Below are 9,538 nucleotides of genomic sequence, written 5' to 3'. Positions count from 1 at the left end.
TTACCCTCTTGGCTACTGGCTGGGGTGGGACAGGGAAGCAGTTTGAGATCCACCTTAAATCCAAAGGTGAAACAGTGGGAGGCTGACAATCAGCCATACTTCTCAATGCTGATTCTCCTGAAGCATCTGACTGCAACACCTCCATGGCCACTACAGAGAAGAAAGGGCATGTGTGTTCTGAGAGATATGTACAACAATCTTTATAGCGCAGTGTTTAAAATAACCCCAAACTGGAAACAAACTCAGATATCAATCAACACAATGGTAAATAAATACATAGTGGCATCAGCATACAGTGGAGTGCTATTGGGCAGTGAATGCACTGCAGTATGGTGCATTCATGTGGATGAATCTAAAACAAACAATTTTGGGCCCATAAAAAGCAAGTACCGGAGACTACTGTATAGTTCCATTGATCAAGTTCAAAATAGACAAAATTAAATTATATATTCTGAATGATATGTACACAGGTGGTGAAAGCGTAAAGAAAAGCAAATTATTAACACAAATATAAGAATAATAGTTACTTCTGGGAGGAAGAAAGGGGAATCACAGAAGGCTTCTAAGAGACTGATAACGTTCAGCAGACATATCTTTATCTAACAAGTGGCTTCATACAGGGTATTCATTTTAATATTGTTCTTAGGGCCATACATAGTGTCTTATAGACCTTTTCTGCATATGATTTCTTTTATAATAAAATGTTTAATATGACTGTTTAATTAGACACATAAAAAGCATTTGATTTTTTAAAAATACTTTTAGCAAGCTAGATATAGAAGAACTGTTCCTTCAAATGATGGCTACTAAATAGAAACCTACAGCAAGCATCACACCTAAAAGCGGAGCATGAAAAGCATCCCTATGAGGGTCAAGAAAAGTGCAAGGATGAACTGTTGTTGCTAGTCTTCATCCTAGTTGGTAGGCATATATTTCTAAAGAATTTGAATACATTTAACTCACTAATGACTAGTTGGTACTTACTCCATTTATCATACTGACATAAGGTAGACCAACATTCTTGTCACAATGTAACTTTTTGTCTTATTCTTAGAAACAATTATATATTTGTAGTCCTGACTTCAAACAATTATATATTTGTAGTCCTGAATTAATTAATCCCAGCAGTTTGGGAGGCCAAGGCAGATGGATTACCTGAGGTCAGGAGTTCGAGACCAGCCTGGCCTACATGGTGAAACCCCATCTCTCCTAAAAATACAAAAATCAGCTGGTGTCATGGTGAGCACCTGTAATCCCAGCTGCTCGGGAGGCTGAGGCAGGAGAATTGCTTTAACCCGGGAGACCAAAGTTGCAGTGAGCCGAGATTGCACCACTGCACTCCAGCCTTGGTAAGAGAGCACAACTCCATCTCAAAAATAATAATAATAATGAATTAATTATCCCAACAATATTAATTGTTTCCAACTAAACTTGTGTGGAATTGTAATTCTATCTCTCTCCTTCTTTTGATCATAGGTCATTTTTTAGACAGTCACATCTCCAGAAGATAGAACAACGAGGCAATCTGGTCTAGTGAAAAGTCTGTAGACCTTGAAGTCAGTCAGGTGTATGTTCAGATTCAGCTCCATCACTTCCAAGCTGGGCGTGACCTTGAGTGTATCACTTAATCTCTCCAGTCTTCTATTTGACATCTTAGAAAATAAGGATATTAATGCATACTTTGTGGAAATATGAGCCCTTGAAATAGTACAGGTCAAGGACTTAGCTCAAAGCCTGGATTAAAAAGATGATCAAAAATGGTCATAGTTGGCGGGCATGGTGGCTCATGCCTGCTATCCCAGCACTTTGGGAGGCCAAGGTGAGTGGATCACCTGAGGTCAGGAATTCAAGACCAGCCTGGCCAATATGGCAAAACCCCATCTCTACTAAGAAAATACAAAAATTAGCTAGCATGGTGGTAGGTGCCTGTAATCCCAGCTACTTGGGAGGCTAAGGCAGGGAGAATTGCTTGAAACTGGGAAGCAAATACTGCAGTGAGCCAAGATCACCCACTGTACTCCAGGGCAACAGAGCAAGACTCCATCTCAAAAAAAAAAAAAAAAAAAAAAAAAAAAAAATGGTCTTAGCCATGATTATTTTATTAACATCACAGTAGCCAGCTAAACTCCTGAAACCAACCTCCCCACCCCCGCCACATGTTGATTAACAGTCGGCAGAGAACGCCGGTGTGCTGCCACGGCACTTGTTAGCCCTGTCTTATTCAAGTGTTTATCAATCCCTTGAGACGTACCCTAAATGATTATTAAATTTTTAGATGATGTTAACACTAGACCAGATGACTACAACACTTCAGTGATCTCCAACAACACTGGGACCAAAACCAACAGGATGAACTTTGATGGGAGGAAAAGGAAGGGCCTGTGTTGGGATTTCCCTGACATCTGCACTTGACACAGAACAAGCAACGATAGTATCTAAAGGACCCTCTTGTTTGTGAGTTTGGTGTGAGCTAACACCGTGTGAGTGTCTACAACACATGCGAATTTAGTTTGCCTGACAAGGTTAGCTGTGCCTTGAATTTAAAAATGAAGAATTATGTGGCCGGCCCCAGGTACAATAAGCAGACAAGGCAGCTCTCCTCAGTAGAATACCATTACATGTCTCAGTGACCCCCATGGAGTGGTGGGAACATAAAGACTTGAATTAGATTGTTATCAATTCACTTTTTAACTACTAACATGTCTATTTCTATAGAAACCTCAGAGAACAGGTATTACAAACCATCACAAAAACTCACTTTTTTTTTTAAACACATGGCAGCAACCATAATAATAAAACTGCACAAAAGAACCAAAGGAACAAAAAGCAAGAAGAAAGAAAAGATCGGCATTGCAGTGATGTTGATCGCAATCATCTGGTCATATTCTTGCTTTTGAAGCACCAGGTTCTCTAGGTCATTTAAAAGGAAACTAATTAACTGCCTCTGATATTTTCTTTCATCTCCAAATCCTGTCTCTGTCTTTTTTTTTTTTTTTTTTTTAAGGTTTTTGGCTACACGTTGCCACTGGGTGGAGCTCAAAGTCCACAAAAGCACCTTGGAATCGGCACGTAAATAAAAAGCAGCCAGCCAAGAACTGGTTTTCAGACACATAACATTTAAAAATTTTTTCCTCTTTTATTGATACGTGAAGAAGCATAAACACTGAAGGAAAGGAAGTGGCCATCTTTTAGAAAGAAAGGAAGCATCTCTGCAACTGAAAAAAAAAAAAGCTCAGAAAGATTGCTGAAGTGGTTTTCAGAGATCAATAATGTGCAATCTCCTTTAGCTGAGAGTGAGGTTGGAGGCTTACAATGATAGCGAATTGAAGTCCTTGCTTATAGAGTTTGTTTTGCTTTTTTTTTAAATCACCTTTTCTTAATTGCACAGAGGCACTTGCAGCTTGGCAGCTTTATTTTGCATGTGCACACTGTGTGAATGTGTGCATGCTATGAGCATAGGTTAAAGGCATTCCTGTAAGGAGGTCAGAGGCTGCCCATGGGGTCCAGACAGTCCATCTGCTCCAGCAACCACCCCCTTGGGAAAATAAAACATGAAATGCCACTAAGACAACCGATTGTTACACTGTTTTAGATAAGGCAACTTGTGCTTTCCCCCTTTGTCAAACTCCTGAAAGGAAGAGTTACAAAGAGAAAATAATAATGAGCTTTTCATTATCTCCAGAGCATGGGCTGAAAGGTTCTTTGACAAAGAGTAGATGGAAATAGGATGTGTCTCAACTGGCTTTGGTTATATTAACATTTTCTTTTATAGCTATACTAGCATTTTTCCAATTTTCAGTTTTCTTTTATTGTGCTAATAATACCTGTTTAAGAAAATATAATTGAGTAATAACAAAATATCTAACACTAAAGAAATATTTATTATATGCAAATCGTAAGTATTTTACATTCTCACCCCTTTTAATACAACAGCCCTTTGAGGAAGAGGGAGGAATTACTATCATCTCCATTTTGCAGGTATGGGGGAAAAGCCCAGTAAAGTTAAGTAACTTCTGCAAAAATACACAGCTAGGAAATGGCATTACTTAGAATGCCTACACCAAAACTCATTCTCTTCCTTTCCCATCAGCACATTTTACTGAAATCTCAGGATGTCTTAGTTAAAAAAAAAAAAAAAAAAAAAAAAAAAAAAAAAAAACCTCAAAGAGAAAACATCCCAATCCCAATTATGACGTACCTTGGCCCCACCCCATTAGCCCCCAGGTCCCACCCAGCAGCATTGTAATCTGAGGACAAAGGAAGACGATGCTCTGGCTTCCCAAGGGGAGGTTTTGCCCAGAGAGGCTTAGCATCTCCTCTCCTTCCAGCAGAGCAGCTCACCAAAAAGTCTGGATTCTACCCCTGCTCTCCAGTTCCATCCCCTAGCAGTCACTGAAGAGCAGCCCAAATCTTACCACCTGTGAGAGCATGGGCAGGTGACTTAAACTTCCTTGTGTCTTTAAACCTGTGAACTACAAATAATAATACCTTCCTCACAGGTTGTGGGAATTAAATGAGTTAATGTATGTAATACTTTTGATAGTGCCTGGTACTTTCTGCAAGCTAACACATTTTGACCATTATCACTATCATCGATGCAATATCATCAGCTTTGCACCCCATCCTTTTTTTCTTTTACAACATACTGAGTTTATATTTAATATTGTATGTCTCATTAGGAGGATGTTACTCAGTTGATATAAAGTTTTTTTTAACATTAAATCTTTTCCACGTCAATGTCTATAACTGTTTTGTTTTTTTTTTTTTTACATTAAGTCTTTTCTGCATTTCAGTATTAGATGCACTGAAAACATTTTTCTAAATGTTTTTTCCCCAGAGATAAAAGTTTCCCTTTTTGGTTATTTGATTTCTAAATACAATATTAACTTGGGAGACAACACAATAAAAAATCTAATAAAAATATGGAGAAAAGACTCCTCAATGTTTCAAGTAGTGATTAGGCTGGGCGCGGTGGCTCAAGCCTGTAATCCCAGCACTTTGGGAGGCCAAGGTGGGTGGATCACGAGATCAAGAGATCGAGACCATCCTGGTCAACATGGTGAAACCCCATCTCTACTAAAAAAATACAAAAAATTAGCTGGGCATGGTGGCACGTGCCTGTAATCCCAGCTACCAGGGAGGCTGAGGCAGGAGAATTGCCTGAACCCAGGAGGCCGAGGTTGTGATGAGCCGAGATCGCGCCATTGCACTCCAGCCTGGGTAACAAGAGTGAAACTTCGTCTTAAAAAAAAAAAAAAAAAAGAAGTAATAATTGCAACTGAACACTGCTGATTTGCTGATTCTCTGGGATTCTGAGCAAGAACTTCCTTCTCCCTATTTCACATTGCTTTGAGAATTCTAAAACTATGAAATATTACTTATGTAAATTTTAGCCACCTTACCTCTTTGATCTTTCTAACCAGCAGGTACATTTTATAGGCTGCATTTTTCTGTGCATTATTTGTTGTAAAGAAAACTTTGGTTTTGGCTCCCGTTTAATGGAAACAACAAAGAATAGAAAACTCCACTATTTACTGATTCCTGGAAACATTCACCAAACCTCAGGTTTAGCCTTAATAGTACAAAGGCTTTCAGGGTGACGTTTGATTCAGTAGGCCCTTCAAAGTCATATCTGTCCATTTCACCGGCTTCTACTGCCTCACACGGGGAGCACCAAAAGCAGTGGCGTGAGGACAAAGGCAACCATGCTGAAACGAAAGTCATGATGTTGCAATCTTGATGGCTGAAGCTTCCAGAGAAATGGTATATATAGAATTCTATCTGACTTAAAATTTTCCTTCCTGGAGCTCCAGATGCTGAGACTAAGAGGTTCCATGTGACACTGCCTTCCAGGAGGCAGCCATTCCAGGAACCCACTTTGCACCCCCTTTTCTAATCACAACCTCCTTATCTCCCCCCTCTCTCCACACATGACCACTGTCTGTCATGAAAGCATCTCACCTCCATGTCCTTCCCCTACAATGAACCTTGCTCCTGGCGACAGACTAGTGCTATTTAAGTACCACTAAGATTATGATACTCTCCATGCTTAAAAAAAATCATGAGGCCAGAGTGGTGCCTCACACCTGTAACTGCAGCACTTTGGGAGGCCAAGGCAGGCAGAACACCTGAGGTCAGGAGTTCGAGACCAGCCTGGCCAAAATGGGAAAACCCTGTCTCTACTAAAAATACAAAATATTAGCCAGGCGTGGTGGTGGGCTTCTGTAATCCCAGCTACTTGGGAGGCTGAGGCAAGGAGAATTGCTTGAACCCGAAAGGTAGAGGTTACAATGAGCAGAGATTACACCTGACACTCCAGCCTGGGCAACAGAGCAAGACTCTGTCTCAAATAAATAAATAAATAAATCATGGCTAGATGATAAAAATTATCTAAAAGCTGAAAGCTCTAGATCCTTAGTCCAATATCCAATGCCATCTGGTTGGTTGTTTTGTTTTTGGTTTTTTTGTTGTTGTTGTTGTTGTTGTTTGGTATTTCATTTCTTCCATAATGATTTAAAGGGACTATCTTCAAATCAGTACAAATATTTCATAATAATATCTGGTCAATTTCTAACCAGCTGAGTAATTTGTTGCCACCTCACATCTTTCAGCAAGAAATACATTAAATATGAATAGTAAAGATATTACACAATGAATTAGGACACAATTAAAATTTGTTTTAAATATTTCTTTGGGGAAGGGGACACCACACTTCTTCTTTTTTTTTAATTGCATTTTAGGTTTTGGGGTACATGTGAGGAACATGCAAGATTGTTGCATAGGTACACACATGGCAGTGTGGTTTGCTGCTTTCCTCCCCTTCACCTGTATCTGGCAATTCTCCCCATGCTATCTCTCCCCACCTCCCCACCCTCCCATCCCTCCCTCATTTCCTCCCCAACAGACCCCAGTGTGTAGTGCTCCTCTCCCTATGTCCATGTGTTCTCATTTTTCAACACCCACCTATGAGTGAGAACATGTGGGGGACACCACACTTCTCAATGAAGAGAAACATTTTTACAGTCCAGAGGTCCCTTTTTTTTTTTTTTTAAATCCGTATGAAGCCATGAATTCATAGAGAACGGGTTCCAGCAGCTCAGGCGTCTTCCCATCGGTTCCCACACAGTGAGCTTCTCTGGGTGGAGCAGGCTGGCGCTTCAGCTGAATCCAGGTATCTTTCTCTTTGGCTTCCTTCTTTTCCTGATCATTTTCCTTCACGCATTTGAGGAAGCTATTTCAGCTCTTCGAGTGCTTAATGTGCTCGATATGCACATTAATTCTCTTGGCGAGAATCTTGCCCTTAACTTGTGTGTTTACAGCAATGCCAGCAGCATGCTGGGGAACACGGTAGACGCTTCCAGTTTTCCTAGCACTTGTGGGGCATTTCTCCCAACCTGTCTTTCCAAGCTTTTTCCCGACTTCTCCCAGCTCTTGCTTTATTCCAATCTTGCATAACCATCCCATGCCCTTGTACCCACCATTCCACTTGTCTGTATGCCCACCTCCATCTGTCAAAAGTTGACTTATCACTTCAGACATAGGTCAAATTCCCCTTTCCCTTAGCCTAAAGTCTCCACAGCTTTCTTTTTTGACCACTCATTTATTTCTCTGTACTTGTTCACTCATTTTGTTGTTCTACCACTGTTTTTATGTTCTTTTCCTCAAATGGCAGCTTGGTAATAGCAGTCGAATAGCCTAGGAATCTCGAACTCCCAACCTCAGGTGATCTGCCCGCCTCAACCTCCCAAAGTGCTGGGATTACAGGCGTGAACTACTGTGCCCGTCCTCACTCCAGCATCTTCTAAGAATATAATAGAGACTGCAATTACCAAGCAGCTTGCAGGTAGGGATTGTTGAAAGGTGTATATTAATTTCTGTAGTAAAGGTCCTGGACTAGCATAAAAGCTCTGAAGGGATTATTCACCAGAGCAAAGCTGGGGAGAACTCCTCCCCAAGCCTAACAGGTCTTTGTAACTAGTCCTGAGGATGTGGAAGCTTAAGCAGTTTCTAAGAAGGTGAGTGTGAGGTACGCAGCCCTTCTGGATTTTCTGAGGTGGGAAATTATTGTTGGAGTTGCCAAAAGAAGAAGGTAGAAGCCAGACTGACACCAAGCACCACCAGGTCAAGTTTTCCTTCAGGCTCTGGTCAGCAAAACACTCCAGCAACTTCTTTTTTTGTTTTTGTTTTTTTAAACAGGGTCTCACTTTGTCACCCAGGCGTGAGCACAATGGTGGGAACACGGCTCATTGCAGCCTCTACCTCCTGGGCTCAAGCGATCCTCCCACCTCAGCCAGAGAGTAGCTGGGACTACAAGTGTAAACCACCAGCCCAGCTAATTTTTGTATATTTGTAGAAATGGGATTTCTCAGGCCGGGCGCGGTGGCTCAAGCCTGTAATCCCAGCACATTGGGAGGCCGAGGCGGGTGGATCACGAGGTCGAGAGATAGAGACCATCCTGGTCAACATGGTGAAACCCCGTCTCTACTAAAAATACAAAAAATTAGCTGGGCATGGTGGTGCGTGCCTGTAATCCCAGCTACTCAGGAGGCTGAGGCAGGAGAATTGCTTGAACCCAGGAGGCGGAGGTTGCGGTGAGCCGAGATCGCGCCATTGCACTCCAGCCTGGGAAACAAGAGCAACACTCTGTCTCAAAAAAAAAAAAAAAGAAAAAGAAATGGGATTTCTCCCTGTTGCTCAGGTTGGTCTTAAATCCCTAGGCTCAAGCAGCCCACCTACCTCAACCTCCCTAAGTGCTGGGATTACAGGCGTGAGCCATTGTGCCCTTCCTCACTCCAGCAACTTTTAAGGATAGAATGGAGACTGCCATTACCAAGAAATACTTGGAATGACCAAGAAAGTACATATGGCACATTTGTAAAATGGTTTTAGCATTTCTGAATAAGGAGCTATTCTCTAATTAAGCATCAAAGACCTTTAGCCAAAAAGTCTGTGAAATAAATTGTATACTTGCTTCCATCCCTGCCTCTCCCCACAAGTCTGACTTTGACTTCTAAACATTGATCACTTTGAAGGAAACATAGCAAGGGACCCCCTGTCTTAGGATGTTTTTTGATACTTCTTTTTTTTTGGGGGGGGGGGACAGAGTCTCGCTCTGTCACCCAGGCTGGATTGCATTGGTGCAATCTCAGCTCACTGCGACCTCTGCCTTCTGGGTTCAAGCCATTCTTCCACCTCAGCCTCCCAAGTAGCTGGGATTACAGGCGTGTACCACCATGCTCAGCTAACTTTTTTTTTTATTTTTAGTAGAGAAGGGGTTTCACCATGTTGGTCAGGCTGGTCACAAACTCCTGACCTTGTGATCCACCAGCCTTGGCCTCCCAAAGCGCTGGGATTACAGGCTTGAGCAACCGCGCCCGGCCTTTTGATACTTCTTAATGTCTGCACTGGTCAAGTCTGAGCAGGCAACACTGCAATCTCAGTAGCTCAGTAGAAGAGAGGTTAATTTTTTACTCACACTACATGTCCATTGCAGATGAGGAGCCCTGTGCACATAGTCACTTGGGGACCCAGGCTCATG

Source organism: Saimiri boliviensis, chromosome 4 (genome assembly GCF_048565385.1).
Source record: "Saimiri boliviensis isolate mSaiBol1 chromosome 4, mSaiBol1.pri, whole genome shotgun sequence".
Taxonomy (NCBI): domain Eukaryota; kingdom Metazoa; phylum Chordata; class Mammalia; order Primates; family Cebidae; genus Saimiri; species Saimiri boliviensis.
Note: the sequence above shows the minus strand (reverse complement) of the source record.